Raw genomic sequence first — 17,488 nt, forward strand, 5'->3', positions numbered from 1 at the left:
CCACTATCACAATGTATGTAAAGGCTTCAAGTTTTAAAATAAATAAAAAAATTACAATGAATATAAATAAATCATATAAAGCCTATATTTGTAACTTATTTTTGCTTACTATTATTACTGATTATTAGTCGAGTTTCTCAACATTATATATAAAGCATAGGAGAAGAAGCCAAAAGTTCAATAATTTCAAACTATTTCTTTTTTTTTTTTTATAAACGACTACAAATTTTTGAGTGTTTCAATTCAGGAATCTCGTTGTTGGCCATGTCGATGGCTAACATTCTATTCAATCCTCCGTACCCTGTGAATATGACACTTCAGCAATGGTAAAATATCACAAATTACTACCTAAAAAAATTGTTGTACTAAATTTACATTCACAAGTTACCCACAGGAAACACGATGAGAAAACTTATCTCGATGAGCTCGTTCAAATGAAACACTCTGGAACACCTACTCAACAACATTGCACACAGGCATTGGCTTTTATTACAGTCCAAGAAATGCGTCAATCACAGGTTCTTTTACCAACCTATTTCGAACAAAATTATATCTCATACTACTGTCAACTTAATACATTGTAATAATTACACATATAGTTGGTCGATCATAAGACACGAGGTTCATTTCAAATCTTACTGACAACAAACATGAAATTTTCATACACTGCATGCGGAAAATGCCATACGTCAAAAAATAACCCCTTCACCACGAACATTCTATTGTTTTAAGTGCTCATGTGTCCAAACAAGCAAACAAAGATACACAAATGCTTTATAAACCTTTTACTTATAAAATATAATAAAAAAATCTGTTTTTACCTCTCAGATACATGTTAACAACAACCGTTACAGACAACACAACTTCCATCAAATGTGTTGCGTACAAGAAAATTGTCAGTTTGCTTTTGGGCTGCGACATGGACACTCTGAAAAGAAAAATAGAAAAGGTTATAAAACACAATTAAGTTAAACTATTTTTAAAAAAAATCTCTGAGACTAATGTTTTATACAGGACATGACAACACTTTGTGAAAAGCGAAACAACAAAGTTAAGAGTAGCAACTTCATGTTCAAAATTAAGAAGAAAACATCTCTATCCACAAGATTCAGCACAGATAGCTACACTATCAACACCATAGAACCATGGAATCCAGGTTACAACATAGAATCAGTTAAACATATATCATCTACCAAATCATATTTAGAAATTAAGACATTAATTTACTATTCCAACTTCTCACACACAGATATAGAGGATCTCACTAAGGATTCACCGAATACATCCACCACAAAGAGTGGCCAATCTTCAAGCCTCACTCCGTCATTTTCACAGATTACAACCTCAACAACAACATTTGGAGCCAAAAATTCTGGTTTTTACATCTCCTAAACTACAACAATCGACTACAGAATCTATCTTTGTATACATATTATATTTCACCAATTTCATAGAGTGATTGTCGTATTCACATCGAACAGTAGTCCCGTTTTGAATAAATATTCACATAAGGTATAATATGGTACCCATCGCTGCATGTTATGGTGTACGTAAAAAAGGAATAGAGGTAATACATGAATTACGGTCTTTACATTGGTTGAATAGGAACAAACAATAGTGTAGCCATAAATATAATTTTGATTGTTTAAAAAATTAATAAATCCCGATAATGAAATTCTAAAATACTATGAATGTTTTTAAATTTGTGTTAAATTATTCTATAGAAAATGATATATATATTTATATGTTTGAAATTCGAAATGAAATTTTACAAATTTCATTATATGAATATGAATATATAACTTTAGATAAATAATTAATATGAATATAGCTATTTTTGAAACAAAAAGGAACTCGGATACACTAGAGGGTGGTCACGTCAGAAGGAAACAACACTGGGGGAACTCGGTTTGCCTCATTTTTATTTCAAAATATCTATATTTACATTCTTTATTTATTTAAATTGATATATTCATATTCATGTAATAAAATTTTTAAAATTTAATTAGAAATTGGAAATATATCAATATATATATCAATTCGTAGAGATTATTTTATAATAATGCAAAAAAAGAATTTAGTAAAGAAACGTATAATGTAAAAAGATATTTTGGAAAAAACTAAATAATTTTTTGAAAATATGATGGTTGCATAGCTAAAAAAAAATATAAATTTATTAATTTATTATATTTCTTTCTCCGAATTGTCTGCACGTTTCTTATCCTTCCATCCGACCCAATCCCCCAGTGTGTTTCCTTTTTCCATCCTAACCAACTTGACTGTACTCCTCCTTCCATCCGACCGAATGAGCCAGTTTGTCTCATTTTTCTATCACAGCCGACACGACATTTGTCTTCCTTCCATCCGACCATTTCAGCAAATTTTTGTCCTCTATTCTTCCCAGCCGACCTATCCTTTCTCCTCCCTCCATCCAACCGAATGAGCCAGCTTGTCTCCTCCTTCTATCCCAGCCGACTTGTCGTTTCTCTTCCTTCCATCCCACCATTTCAGCGACTTTCTGTCCTCTTTCTTTCCCAGCCGATTTGTCCTTTCTCTTCCTTCCATCCGACCAAATCAGTCGGTCTGTCTCATGTCTCTTTCCTGGCCGACTTGTCATTTCCCTTCCTTCCATCAAACCAATATAGGCACTTTCTCTCCTCTTTGCATCCCCAGTGACTATACGATTCTTCTATTTCCGCCTTACCATTTCGGTCAGACATTCTTTTTCTTTTTTCACTCTTTTCTATTCTCTCATTCTCTCTCTCAAGAATCATCTCATTTTACATCTTTCATAAGGCAATTTTAGGACTAATTCTGTTGATTTTTCTCTCATTCTTTTCTCTCTTATAATACTAATTTGGTCAATTTTTTTTCTTCGTGGAATATATTAAATTTTTTTTCTTTCAACGAAAAAAAAAGCCAAAATTTGAAAAATTATTGTACCATAACAAAAATATTGGGTACACAGTAATTTTTTTTTGTGGGAACCGATTTCGAGACTTTTGGGATCGACGGCCGACAATGTCAGCATTATTCGGATTGTTCGACGTGAATGGACGTAGAGAAGGGTATATGTAAAAATATTTTTTATCCGTAGATTTGCTGCCAGCCAATCTGTAAAGTTATAATTTTCTATTTTAAAATAGTTTTTTATATTATAAATTTTTGGAATTTTTATTTATCTGAAATACTACAAAAGTTCTTGTCTATAAAATGTATATTTTAATATATTTTTATATTTGTAGTCTGCTTTTCAAAAAACAAAAGCATAAGACTATAAAATATAAAGTAATATGTATAAAAGTAAATTTGATGAAAGAAAATTAGAGTTATTAAAATTGGTTGGTTGTACAATTGTTGATCCTCGTTTATATTTTTTAAAGGTAACCTACAGTTTCATCGAGCAGAAAAACCATTCCTATCCGAATTGATCTGGCCCATCAGTGGGCCCATCTATTTATCTTTACTGCACTCAAAACCCTAATCCTATTTTTGTAGTCAATAACTTGGCTTCTTTTCTTCTTGATGTGAATACGTCACTCTTAATCAGTGCAAGAAGCGATGGTTTGCGCTTTGCAATACCAACAGTATAATCATTACATTATTTCGGTCACATCACAGGGGTTTTAAAAACCTTTTTCCACCGCCAGAAAGTGTTTGCTTTCTCATTTCACTAACTCTTCATCGTCTTCCTCATCTCGAAGCTCTCTTCTGTTTCAAAATTTCCTTTACATGGCAAATCAGTATGTTCACGCTTTGCCGTTTGATGGTTCTGACCCCCAAACGTCATTTGTTTCATCTCGAGTCCTGACTCCAACGATTCACCCCTATTGTACCAGTGTTGAGGATGCAACGCGAATGAGGGATATCCTCGAACAACATTCCTGCCCATCAAAAGTACCTCTTTCAATCCTCCTCGCCTTTTAGATACAATAAGAACCCATGTAACTTGTGTGAAGGAGAGCTTTCGCAAGTGGTATTTCAGGGTTTCCCCTCATTTTCAGAAACAATGGAAACGTCAGGGAATAGATAAAGCCATTCTTCTTGGCACTCAACCACTGCATCTTCATGACAAAGTTCTTCTTGGTGTGGCAGCCTTTTGGAATCAAGAGATTGGGGCTTTTCTGCTGCCTAGTGGCACCATAGGTCTGACGTTGATGGATGTAGCGTTGATTGCTCATCTGCCTATTATGGGTAAGTACCCAGTGGTCGGTTGTCTTGCTGGGCAGGAACCACCATCCAACCATATTGGTTGGTCGTTTTCCGCCCACTCTATCAAAGGATGGACTAACTTTATTGCCGACCATCAGGATGAAGCTGGTACTCCTGTCACCGACCTTGAACATACCGTCTTATACTTTTCTCGCTCTATAGGTATGTTATTCTTTCATCGTCTAAATGCATTATTCTTTCTCATATAGACCTTGCTATTCATATAGGTTCGGGTCGCTTCTTCTCGATCAGAACCCTTTTCCTCGCTAATCTTTATGAGGGTCTAGCCTGAGTTACCTCCCGTCTTTCGGAGTCTAATAAATTAGACACAACCGCGTGAGGGCTTTTTTGGGTTTTAGAACTTTGGCTACATTTATACTTCCCAACTGCCTTTTATGGTCGGCCGCCGGTTAATTGTGGACTCGGGGGTTCACTCGGTTTGACCCTTGCTGCCATGTCTGGGAAACCAGCTGACCTGAAACCAACCAACCCAATTTTAGAGGATACTGTATCTGATCGTCGTAGTAATTCCCGATTCTTTGTATATACAAGCCTCGTACAGTATGCGACTGAACTTTTTTTGCCATATCCCGACTCTTCTCCTCCATTGCCATATCATGATCTTTTACCACACCCGACTTACCCTTTTCCTAGGACGCCTCTCGGAAACCTCATTCTTTATTCTCTAGTAAGCGAATGGATAACAAGGGACATAAATCTTTTTATACCTTCAACTACCAACCCCAATTTCTAACGCGGCAGTTCGGTTGTCGACAAGGTATTCCTGGCCCGCTTGGCCGACCCCACTTAATAAGTCAAAGCCCTGACGGCAGAGTAATCCCCGAACTTATCCAACCTTACCTCATCCAACTCTTTTTCTCTACCTATATAACTTCCAATTCTTACCTGCCTTTTCAAAATCAACCTCAAACTGTAGAGTCTTTCCTTGAGTGGTGGTCGGTCACGGGGGCTCTGCTGACTCCTCAAGAAATTATTGCAATTCTTCTACCACCACCAGCACTAGCGCTTGAGTCGGGTGTGCGTAAATGGGGCCCGCGCAAAAGCTAGGGCTCCCCTCTTGAAGGGAGTCCTAGTGTGCCCAAAAGAAAGAAAAAGAAAACGGCAACCGGCGAACAGGCAGTTGTCCCGACCCCTTAGTGGACCGTCAAGCAGTTGAGGAGTACCTTGCTTCCCTTCCGATTGATACTGATTGGATGGCACCTCATATACACAGTGGCTTCAGTAAGTCTAAATATTACATTCCAAAGAACACATATTATATTTTCTAATATTATTATATTCATAGTTGATCCTCCCCTTCAAGAACAAGAACATCAAGTGACCGTATCCGTAGATACCATACCCGCAGATCTACCAACTAACCTAGACATCTTGGTAACAGATGATTTACTTATCTGTATGAAATTTCACTTACTTGGGTATCCCCATCACCAGTAAAGTTTCTTATAGGTATCGAGACATCAAACACTTCTTATTATACCTTCTTCTGGTGAACCGCCGATGATTGGTCAATCAGATGAACCGACCAGGAGGCAGACTCCCTCACAACCGATATTTCAAAAACCTCTGACTTTATCTTCCACTGGTAAACCGCCGATGATTGGTTAGACAGAGGAACCGACTAGAAGGTAGAGTCCCACACAACCGACAAAGTCGGTTACAACAGTTGTATTGGTGCCAAATCCAGTAAGTATTGCTTAACTAAGAATTCTGACTATTTTAATATTTATGTGTTAACCTGTTAAAACATTTTTTAGGTTGAAAACATTGTGGTCCCAGAGCCAGTAGTTGCGGCTCCTCTAGCAAAAGTCACAATTGGTTTACTGATTCAGCACCCGACCGAGTCTTCCACCACGTCTCTTTTACATCAACTGATGGAATGGATTACCGAACTACAAGCCGATCTTCCATTGATCCAAGCATTCTGCTCGGCTCAGCCACCGTCCCAAAGTGATTCTGCTACCATCGAGGCGTCGTTATTGAAAATGAATAAAGATCTCAAGAAAGCCGACGTGAGGCTGACCAAGCTTTTGCAAGCTCAAACTACTCTATCCGAAGATATAAGCAGGAGGCAGACGGAAGTTGAGCGGCTGCAAAAAGAACTGGAAGATCTTCGGAGAGAACAAGTGGCTCTGGACGGGTGCATTGAATAAGAGAGGCGTGTGATTGCTGATTATCAACATAACCAAACAAGTTGCTATGAAATTCTACAAGCGGCAGCTCGGTCAAGGCTAATCCATGAGCATCAGATAGCCTACCGACAACAGAGGGTGGTTCGTTCTTAACAAAAGTGGACCGACATTCAAATTGTCCTAGATTTTTTTTTATTATCACAAATGTAAACATATTTTAACTACCTAAACTTCTGTTTTGACTTCTCTTTAATCTAGGGAATTATCATGTACTAAGCATTTACAGTAATTATTGTTGACGAAAATTCCTGAAGTTTGAAGGGTAAAAAAAGGTGAAATGAACCCTACCATGAAAATAATATGCCCAAACAAACAATTGTAACCACCTCATTTTTAAAATGAACCCTACCATGAAAATAATATGCCCAAACAAACAATTGTAACCACCTCATTTTTAAAAGTTGATGTTGTTAGGTAAATAACAGGAAGAAAGCATAGAATAGAACATTGTGGTTTAGAAATAGAGACTTTAAGTAAATTGCATAGAAATGGGAAGTTACATATTTGATAAGAACGTGTCGATAAAAGTGGAATCAGAAAGGGACAAGAATGTTTCATCAACAAATTAATTGTAATTTGACGCAGCAGTTGAAGATGTTGAGGGTCCAAGTCAACAAAGGACAAAATGCGCATTGCAGAATGTTTCAGCGGCCGGTCGGGAAGTTGCGAAATGGCAAGTGGAGAGTTGGGTGTTGATTGACCGTCTTGGGGGGCTTGACGCATGTTACCTAGAGCAGGTGCGCAAAAGTCCAAACATTTGGCGGTAGAGGCTTCCCCATACGGTGTTCATTTGTTGGTTTCTCGGGAGATAGGGGTTGTATTAGTCGGAAGATGGGACTTCTTAGAAGCGGAAAACTATCCACTCGATCAGTGAGACAAAACTTAATACAGTAAAGTAGACGGTCAAATTTTTTTTAATAATGTATTTATGTATGAAGAGTGAGAAAGACTAAAGTATTTATTAGGTTATGTCGGCTAGCTGTAAGATTTTGTCGTAAACTATATTCTTTGTCCATTGTACAATACCATTTGTAGGTTGTAGTGGTTGGATCATAATATGTAATGACAAAAAGGATTTTGCTCTTGATAAAGCAACATATAGCTGACCGTGCATAAAAACAGGATCACCTATGTATATACCAACGTGTTCTAAGGTTTGTCCTTGTGACTTATTAATCGTCATTGCAAAGCAAAGTTTAGTAGGGATTGTGTTCTTGTAAAATCTATAGACGATACATTCTCATTCTTTGGCTGAAGTGGATACGAGGTATTAAACAAATATTTCCTGAACAAGGTTCTATGATTATTTCGGCTTGTATTAGATTTCTTGTTACTTTTTTGCACATCATTCTTGTTCCGTTTGATAAGCCATTTGTTGGATCAAGGTTTCGAAGCAACATTATTGGTGCCCTAATTTTTAGGATCAATTAGTGTGGTGGCATTCCATTTGGTGTAGTTGTGGCAAGATAATCTTCATAATGAGCTTGTTGATCACTATTTTTAGTAATATCACAACCTATAGCTGTAATTTGTCTTCCTGACATTTTTTTAAGAATGTTATCATTAATAACATCTACAAGGTGGTTTGTTGTTGTAAGAATTGATCGATTGATAAATACATCTGATGAAGGATTGTGTAACAAACTTGAAGGATAGATTTTTTTAATGAGTGAGTCTAAATTTGTATCGTCAAACTTCAAAAGTGTACCTAACGGAAGTCTGACCTCGGCATTATTGTTTTTATGACATGTATTGTTTCCAATAGTTTCTAGGTATTTTGAGAATTCAGAATCTTGTCTTTCTCGCATATTTGTAGTAAGGTGGAATTTACTTGCATTTTGGAATAGATAAGAAGAAACAACGCTTTCTTCAATAAACATTTCTTTTGTCCCATCGGGAATGACTGGAGTAATTTGTCAAAAATCTCCTCTAAATATAACAATTTTTCCTCCAAAGTCATCAGTGCAATCTATCATATCTTTTAATGTGTTGTCTAGAGCTTCTATTAGTTCTCGTCATGCTATTGAGATTTCATCCCAAATAATTAGTGAAGTTTTTCTTAGTTCATATGCAAGATTAAACTGTTTTGCTATGTTGCATGTTTTGTTATCAATTAAGTCTAATGGAAGTTTGAATTTAGAATGTGTTGTTTGACCATTAGGTAATAAAGATACTGCAACACCGGATGTTACTACAGGGATTGCTGATAGATTTGCATTATTTGCATATGCAGGGTGATTGTTTAACTTTTGAATAACAATATCATAAATTACTTGTTGTTCTGGATTAAGGCTTTCACGTGATGGCAGTTGTGTTGTGGAAATAGCCTGACAGAGAAAGTTTTCTTGTTGTATTTGCTGACAATGGGAAGATGTTTCACTTTGTAACGGTTGGATTCACAACAATTAAAGCTTGTGTCTCAAAGGTTGATGTATCAGTCTGTGTAGAAGAATTATTTTCAGATAGACAAAAATAGTAGATCTGTTCCACAACAACTGAGGTTCTGTTGGACTACAAAATATGAGTATTGTAGCAAACAGTTGAGCAAATGCTGATGGTATTTGACATTGGGATGTTTCTTCAAGAGAATTAATTATTCCTGTATCACTATCTAATAAATGAAGTGCAACGCATGCAGCTCTAAAGTTGTCATATTAAATGCCATTAACGGTTTTAAGGTCTTCGAAAGACGTCGGTGCTCGTTGAAATTGTAGTAACATACAAATGAAGTATCTTTTATTTTCAGCTGGGCGTGCAGTTACAATTCTTCTAATAGCTGTCCCACGTTTTCGTATATTCCATCTATGTGTGTTGCTATCCCATATAAAGTGTTGTGGAACTTCTCTGTACAATAAATTTAAAGCTCTAGCATGTGAGTTATGTGCATTTATGTAAAAGAATTGTATTAGCATTGTTCGTTGATTAAGGGTGGAAGTAGTGATAGTAGATACTGAATTATTTTTTTTAAATGATGTGTATTGGTAATTTGGTATGTGCAGTTGAAGAGCATGTACTGGAGATTGCATTTTGTTTAAATTGAAGCTAGAATTACGCCAACATGCTTCCGGAGGTGCTACTGATAACAAATTTTGAGTGGTGTATATATAGTCACAAGGAATTTTCATTCTAATATTGAGATGTAATGGATTGTAGATTGCGATCAGATATAGTAAAAATTTATGGTTGTAGACCCTGAATTGTTATCATAATTATTTATACTATTTGATTGGTGAGTTTCCAGGTCGAACACAGCGATTTTAAGTCATGATTTTCAGTCAAGTATTGCTCTCATGAAAGTGGCGGAAATGCAATAAAAGGATCCGCTGCGAAGCGGGTCTAAATTTTATTCTAAACAAAACTGGAAATGAAAGCGGTAAAGAGCGGAGCGGTGGCGAGCGAAGCGGTGGTGAGCGGGCAAAGTGCCAGCGATGGATGAGTGAGAGGGACATGGGTGGATGACACAACATATATGTATATAGATTAAATGGTAGAAATTAAAGGAGAGGTGTTGTGTCTGGACTGTGCATTACTTAATGGCTAGGTTTTCCTAGAGGAAGTGAGCAAGCGGTGCTGGTGTTTAAACAAACATATATCTATAATATGGAAGCGGGAGAATGAGATAATGTAAATATATAAACCAGATTATAAGGAATGTTTATCGTTGGTACTTGACCTTAAGGGATTTACAACAAGACTCCAATGACGCCCAGACTCAGAATATTATAATAAAGAAACCCTACTGTCACTAGGAGTTTCTGCAACCCAATAGACCACTGCCTATGCCCCATTAATTATTCCAATTTCTGCCTCATCAGTGGCTTTACCCATTTGTTACCTCTTTTTAATCAAAATTGAATTCAAACCAGTAGTTAAGCAGGTCAACAAGGCTCCCACGTACTTAACTACATTGAAATACCTTGAATTTGTTTGTGACAAAAGACAAGGCTTGGATAATCAATCTTTCTGTGCTCTATACCAACAAAGTGAAATTCTTTACAATTAGGGTTTATATAAATGTGGAGAGTATAGAGGAAGTGATAATGAAGAATGAATGATATTTCATTATTTACTACCAAAGCTGGAATTTCTAATTGTACAAAAACTGTAATTAAAGTAATAAACTAAACTAAGTAAGCAGTAAAGTGGTGGCCAAGGGAGAAGAGGAATAACTAAACTAAGTAAGCAGTAAAGTGGTGGCCAAGGGAGAAGAGGAATCTCAACTCCCTTGGCCATTCCTGTGGAGAACTTCCTTACAGGGTTAGAGTTCTCGGGAAACAGGAAGACAGCTAGAATGCACAAAAAGTAATTGCTAGTATACTTCTCTCGAAGCATATTTTACATACAGATATCTGGCCCTATTTATAGCAGGTATAAGTAGCGGTTGCAAGCAGTTACAAAGTGGTTTCAACCGCTAGGCAGTTAGGCAGTTGGTGACGGTTATTCTGTTAAAGCAGTTGCTGGCCATAACTCCCAGTGTGCTTGTTTCGCTTGCTCTGGCATGTAAGGGCGCAGATCTTCTTCGTTTGCAAGATGGCTAGAGGGCATCAGCTCAGTTAAGTGGGCTTGCTTGTGCTGGTTGGTAGTTGAATTGTTGTACCGATGCGGGTTGGACACTTAGGCGATATTTGCATTGAATTACCGTTGCTTCGCTGCGGTGGGTGTCTGATTGCTGGCCTGAGCGCTGGAAGTTGTCGCTTGTGAGCGGTAGAAGCTGTCGTTTGCCTCTCTTGCCTTAGTTTTTTTCTGGGCAATAGAGTCATCACTTGTCAGCGGAGATGACTGTCGCTTGTTTTATTTGCCTGCCTTAGCTTTTTTGGATCCAAGACAATGCTTAGAAATTGTTAATAATCTCAACAAACGAACTCTAGATCATGCCAAGCAAGATAGATCAATAAAGTATGCCATAAATCAGTTATTGTGATAGTTTTTATACAAGAATTTCAAATAATACGTAGTTTTGTCAAGTGAGGAATATGCTCATATTTGGAGTCATCAAACCTCCTCACACTAAACCTTTGTTCGTCATCGAACAAACTATATTATGAGATCAAAGAGTTATTCTGTTCACTGCAGTCAAGTATTGCTTAAGATTGTGCCATGGTTGGGAACAAGGTGAATCTTGGATAGAGACAATTGATCCTTAAGCATTCAAACTCGTCATTTGATCTAACATGAGCGGAGTTGTCCCGGTATCGTTTACTTGTTCGCTTAGCAGGAATTATTTTTTATTAAGGAAGCCTTCAGCCGAAGGGTGCAGAGAATCGTCATTTTTTTTTGGATCAAGAGTTTCAAACAAACATTGTGTCTGCTCATGATCTTATTTGATTTTCGCGCACCTAGGCCTTTTCAGCTCCTTTATAATGATAGGTCCTTCATGCTTTGCTTACATCGTGTCTTAAACCATATTTAAGGATTTCTCTTTTCAAGTTATCTCTTGTGAACAAAGTTGATAGGCAGAAGTTCGCTTGCCCTACTGAGTATGGGAAATTTGAAACGAAGGGGGCACTAATCCTTACAAGACATATCCGTTGTTACTTAGTTTAACACCAATTTTTGCATCATTGAAAAAGGTCGAGGGACGATTACTCATTCTGGTGTTTGCAAGTTATCTAACTTTACTCTAAAACATATTACAGGGCTAATGCAGCGGGGTATTAAAAGTATCTCAAATAAAAACACATGCTTTAGATTATGGTAGACATACAATAAAGATAAATTTCACTTGTTACCAAAAATTGTTGTATCGTTGATCATTTGTCCTTTGTATAGCCCTTGCCATTTTAAAAAATTATGTACACGGGAGAGGACCTTTCTTTATTTCTTTTTCTCGTCTGTGGGTCTTCGTCCCGTAGGTAAATTATTTGTCAGCTGCCGCACTAGCTCTTCCATTCTTGGGAGACTCTTAGCTATATCAAGCTGTTGTTCCATAAGGATCATGTTCTGCTGGGTGATGGCCGAAAGTGCCTTCAGAATCTCTGTTTGAAATGCACCCAAGCTTGCAGCTTGAGTCTCCACTGCTTTTACCCGCGCTTCTAGTGCGGAGCTCGCCCTCCTACCAGTGGCCAGTACCTCAGCCAAATTCCCTGCATGTGTATATATCAGTGATTGGAGTAATAGGTATTGGCTGAGCATGGCTTCGCCGAGTTCATCCAGTCATTTTCCTAGGGTGTCAAATGCTGCGTGGGAGGCTGATGTGCTTGCCTCCGCGGGTGCTAGTGATTGTCCCTTAGACTCGGCCGAACTAATGTCCATTGGCTCATTCTCTTTAGTGGAATCGGGTGCTGGCTCGGGAGTAACGTCCCTTAGGAACACAAGCTGCCTCGCTACCTCGTACTCCAGATGCTCTGTTTTCTTTTGTTCCAAGTACTTTCTGAATCGCAGCTGGATTGGGTCAGCGGCTTCCAATATTTTAGCAACTTGGCCAACACCTTCATCTTTCTCTTCTTCTGTCACTCGCGCTCCATTTTTGTTGTAGTTGTTGCATTGCAGCGAGCAGCTGAGCTTGTTCTTCCCGAAATATTTTTTCCTCTTCATCCTCATCCTCATCGAATATTGTTTTATCAAATTTTTCTGAGGCCGGAGTCAGAGTTTCTACAGGTGTTCCAGTTTTTACTGGTGTTTTGGGACTGTATGGCATCGGATCTCCTTTTGCCGTCCCCGATGTTGTCTCTGTCGCTTGCGTAGACACCTGCAGAATAAGAAGAGTTGTTATGATTGCCTCGACCTTTTCGGTTTCATTGGCAGCTTCAGCAGTTGTGTCAGCGGGGACCTCAGCGGGTTGTTCTTTATAGGACTCCACTATGACATCGATCCCGCCTATGGTTTCTTCAGTGATGACAGTCTCCCGCTCCTCCTCTGGTCCAGCAACAGTAGGCTCCTCCGCTCCCGGCTGGTTAATGGGTGTGGTTTCATTGCGTGCTCCAGCAGCAGTTGGCTCACTTGCCCCCTGCTGGTTGACGGGGGCAGGTTCATCGCTAGTTGGACTCAGTGGCTTAGGTGGCACCATCTCTCTTGTTGGCCTCGCTGGTGAAGGTCGTTCGGGTTGAGTGGTGAGTTCTCTAATAGTGATCCCCTTCCTGAGTCTGGACAGCGGGATCGTATCCTTATTTTCTTCTTCTTCTACCGCTTTACCCTTCCTCTTCTCCTGCCTTCACCCTCTGCTTCTTCTCGGCAAGCTCCGGGATCGGGGTCTTTTTTCCGCTTTGACCTCTTTTCACCAGCGGCTGCCTCCGGGGCCTTTCCTCCCTTATAGCTCCTGGCTTTTTCTGCATCGAATAGGTCCTTCTCTATCTCCCGAGCAAAGCGGAGGGACTCCTCCTCCTCACCAGCGGTAGTTTCATTGGAGACGGTTCATTCTGAGTCTGGTCCTGCAGCGGCCTTTTCCCGATCAGCTTCGGGTGCCACCTCTTCTCAAATTATTTCCTCCCCCACAACTTTCATCCTTCTTTATGATGGAGGGGAAGGAATAGCCGTTTTCGCCTTCCTCTTTTTCTGTTTGGGGATGAGGGTGAACCCTTTGGACTCCAGCCATGCTTTGTGAAAGGCAGCTGGGAGCAGCGGCTTCATTTGTAGATTTGGAGCTGGAGTTGGCAGACTGACACCCGGGCATCGGTATAGTTCTGTAATCAGGGTCCCGTGACCCAGCGTTCGTTCTACTTTTCTTCTTGCCCAGATGTTTATGCCAATAATCGCGCCCAAATCAATATCAGTTTTTTCCCCCAAAATTGAGCGCAAGGCAAGGAGGAAATCAAGATGGATGTCTGTAGTGTGAGTGGTAATCATTATTCGGCTCAACGACCACTTGAGCCATTCCTTTTTCTCTTCGTCCACCGACCCAAATTTCAGGTTTCTCTTATCATATTCTGGGGTGGTAGCGAAGGTCCTATAAAGTGTCTGCAGCTCGAGTGAGCTGCAGTCCTCCATTGCCTGTAGCCTGCTCTAAATCTCCTGGGTGGGGTAGTGGTGTTCCCAGCCCAGGACCCAATTGATCTTCTGCACTGAGTAGTCTACCCATCTTCCTCGAACATATACATTTCGTAGACTGTCAGGTTGGCTCAAATTCGCGTAAAATTCCCTCAGCAGTGACACTTTGATCGAAGATTTTTGGAGAGTTTTTAAAATATCTTTTAAGATACAAAAAAAATGATATATGTATAAAATGAAAATAGTGTCGTGTGTGTTCGTGTAGTAACTCCAAAAAGTTCGTCAAAAATAAAAAATCTCTTTAACCGGTGAGTGTCCGGGTCGAACTCAGGGAATATGCGAATATCTATATTTAATTAGAAAAAGTGCAATGAGTTAATGCAATCGAAGAAACTGAAAAGATAAATTGCAAAAATTAAATCTAATTAAAAAATGATAAAATATACGTATCTCGAAAATGATGAAGCGAGGCGTTTGTGTCTGACTTTTGCGTTCCTTAATGGCTAGATTTCCATGGATGAAATGAGCGGGATGACGATGGCGTGATAGCGAAAAATATATGTATAATTGCGGGGCGGCACGGAGAAATGAGCGTGATCGCATTTGCTCGCTTAAGCCGATTCTCGACTCGGTTGGTACTTGACCTTAGGGGATTTACAACGAGGCTTCAGCGACACCCGGCGAAGAACATTATAAGCAAGAAACTCTACTGTCACTAAAGATTTCTGTGACCCAATAGACCACCGTCTATGCCCCATGAATTATTCTTCCAACCGTTCCGCTAGTGGCTCTACCCCTCTGATACCTCTCTTTAATCGGAATCGAATTCAGAACAGCAACTAAGCAGGTCGACAAGGCTCCCGCGTACTTAGCTATGTTGAACTACCCGGAATCTGCTTTTGGCGCGAAACAGGGCTGAAATAGTCGATTCTTCCATCACCCTTCCGCAACTTTGTTGAAATCCAACTTGAACAATTCAAATCGAACATGGAATTTTTTGGGGTGAAGGTGAGGCGGAGAAATATGATAGGATTTTACTAGATAAAATAATATGCAGAAATTAAAAGAAAAAGGGGAGAAAATCAGTTTGCTCGTTACACAAAACCGAAAATCTCGTATTATTAAACTAGATAAAAATATAGGAGAAAAGAAATAGAGAAAATGGAGTGTATGGAATTTTTATTATTGTGTATATATGGTGTATATATGTATGTCTATCATGTATATATATGGTACAATTAGAGGGGATATTTATAGGGGAAAAAGCTTCTAGAAGCTTCGCGGTTACAACCGCCCATAAATAACTACTAACTATCTCTAAAAATAACCATAAATAACTAACTCTAAAAATAGCTACTAATATAACTACTAATAACTACCTATTTTCTAGAAGGTTCTAGAATAAAGATTACACAAAAATAGCCAAAAATTGGCTAAAAATGAGTGCAGGAATTTAATATAGGAGCTGAGAGAGTGCAAAAATAAATGCAGGGTTGGAATAAATGCAGGAGCTGGGGGTGCAGAGCAGTAAATACAAGCAATGATTGCAGCGAGAATTAATGCAGCCGCCGCTCATGGAGTCCGCGCCAGCCGCCGCTTCGCTCACTTCCACGCCAAAGTTTCCGTGCAGCCGTCGCTTGTTTCCGTGCAGCTGTCATCGCTTCACTCATTTCAACGCCAAAACCGCTCGCTTTCCGCGCTTGCGCACTTTCGTGTCAGCCGCCGCTTGTCTTCCGTGCTCGGTTGACTTTGACTTTCGCGCGTTGACTTTTAGGCATTGACTGTTGACTTTTGTTGACTTTCACGCCAGTGACTATTTTTCGCTTCTGAAGCCATTTTTTCACTTTATAAGGCCAGTTTTGGACTCCCATATCAGTTTTCAAGCATTATTTCACCTATATAAATAACGAACATCTTATAAATATTTATTTAAATAAAATAATACTTATTAAATAAAATTAATTTAGTTAAAATTAAATACTTAAATAGCACATAAATAATGCCAAAAAATATAATTCAAGAAACACATCAATTAATTTAATTTATACACCAAAATAATTATAAATTACACTTAAAAACTAATAATTTAATATTATACAAACAAGACGAAATGAATATAATTATTAGAATAAATTAACATAAATAATACCAAAACTCGACATAAATAAATAATTAATTAAATAAATATAAGCTATAAAATATGGCAAAATCAAGAGTTATCACACTTCCACTGGGTCCTTGGGATTCTGGATCAACTAGGTCAGGCCCCGCTCCTTCAGCTAGTTGGCGAGCGGGCCTGAGATTTTCTCAAGGTCAAATCCTCTCTCACAGAGGATCCCCATTGTTTTTGCCTTCTCATATGCTGCCGCTGCCTCGACGCTCACAAAATAGACATAGTCGAACTGCTTGCGTCTCAACACGTCCTTGGCAGCATCGGCGGCGTTCTTCTTTGAAACTTTCTCGCTTCTGAAGGCCTTCATTTTTTCTCCTATCTATTGGCGAGCAAATTCTTTCCTCAACTCCTTCAACTGAAAGTCTTTCAACTCCTCTTAATCCAACCACCAATCGCTCACCGGATACCTCTGTTCTGTTTCCTCAATGTATTCAAATATGAGGTAATCCTCCAGGAACTCTGGGATGAATTTCCTAAATGGAATGGAGTTAAGTTCTCTGAGCTTTCCCCAGTCCTTATTTAACTCCAGTGGCCTCCTCCTTCTGTACTATGCCTCTGGCGGTGCTGGTTCCACAAATTCGCCCCCGAGGTTGTAGTTACTACCTTCCGCCCATCTGTAGATGTGATTCGTTGAATCCTTTTTTTGACTTTCTCCTCAATCCTCTTGAACTCCTTGCATGATGCTTCTTGCTTGCTTGGATCTATTTTGCTGGCTTGTTTTGAACCTAGGGTTTTTTTTTAGATTTATATTGTTTAATTTGGGAAACTTTATAAATCCTGCCTTATTAGTTCCAAAATGTAAACAATATTCATATAAATGCAGTAATTTCCTAAATCTCAGTGATTTGAACCCTAAATCCTCCCCCTCACTACGGAATAGAACACTTCAGTAAGTGTTTCGTTGCAAAATGGAGAAAATAAAAAAACAATGCCCAAACATACAGGTTATTTTAAAATTGATCCATAC

The sequence above is a fragment of the Andrographis paniculata genome, unplaced genomic scaffold, assembly GCF_009805555.1.
Source record: "Andrographis paniculata isolate CXL003 unplaced genomic scaffold, ASM980555v1 Contig69END, whole genome shotgun sequence".
Classification (NCBI taxonomy): domain Eukaryota; kingdom Viridiplantae; phylum Streptophyta; class Magnoliopsida; order Lamiales; family Acanthaceae; genus Andrographis; species Andrographis paniculata.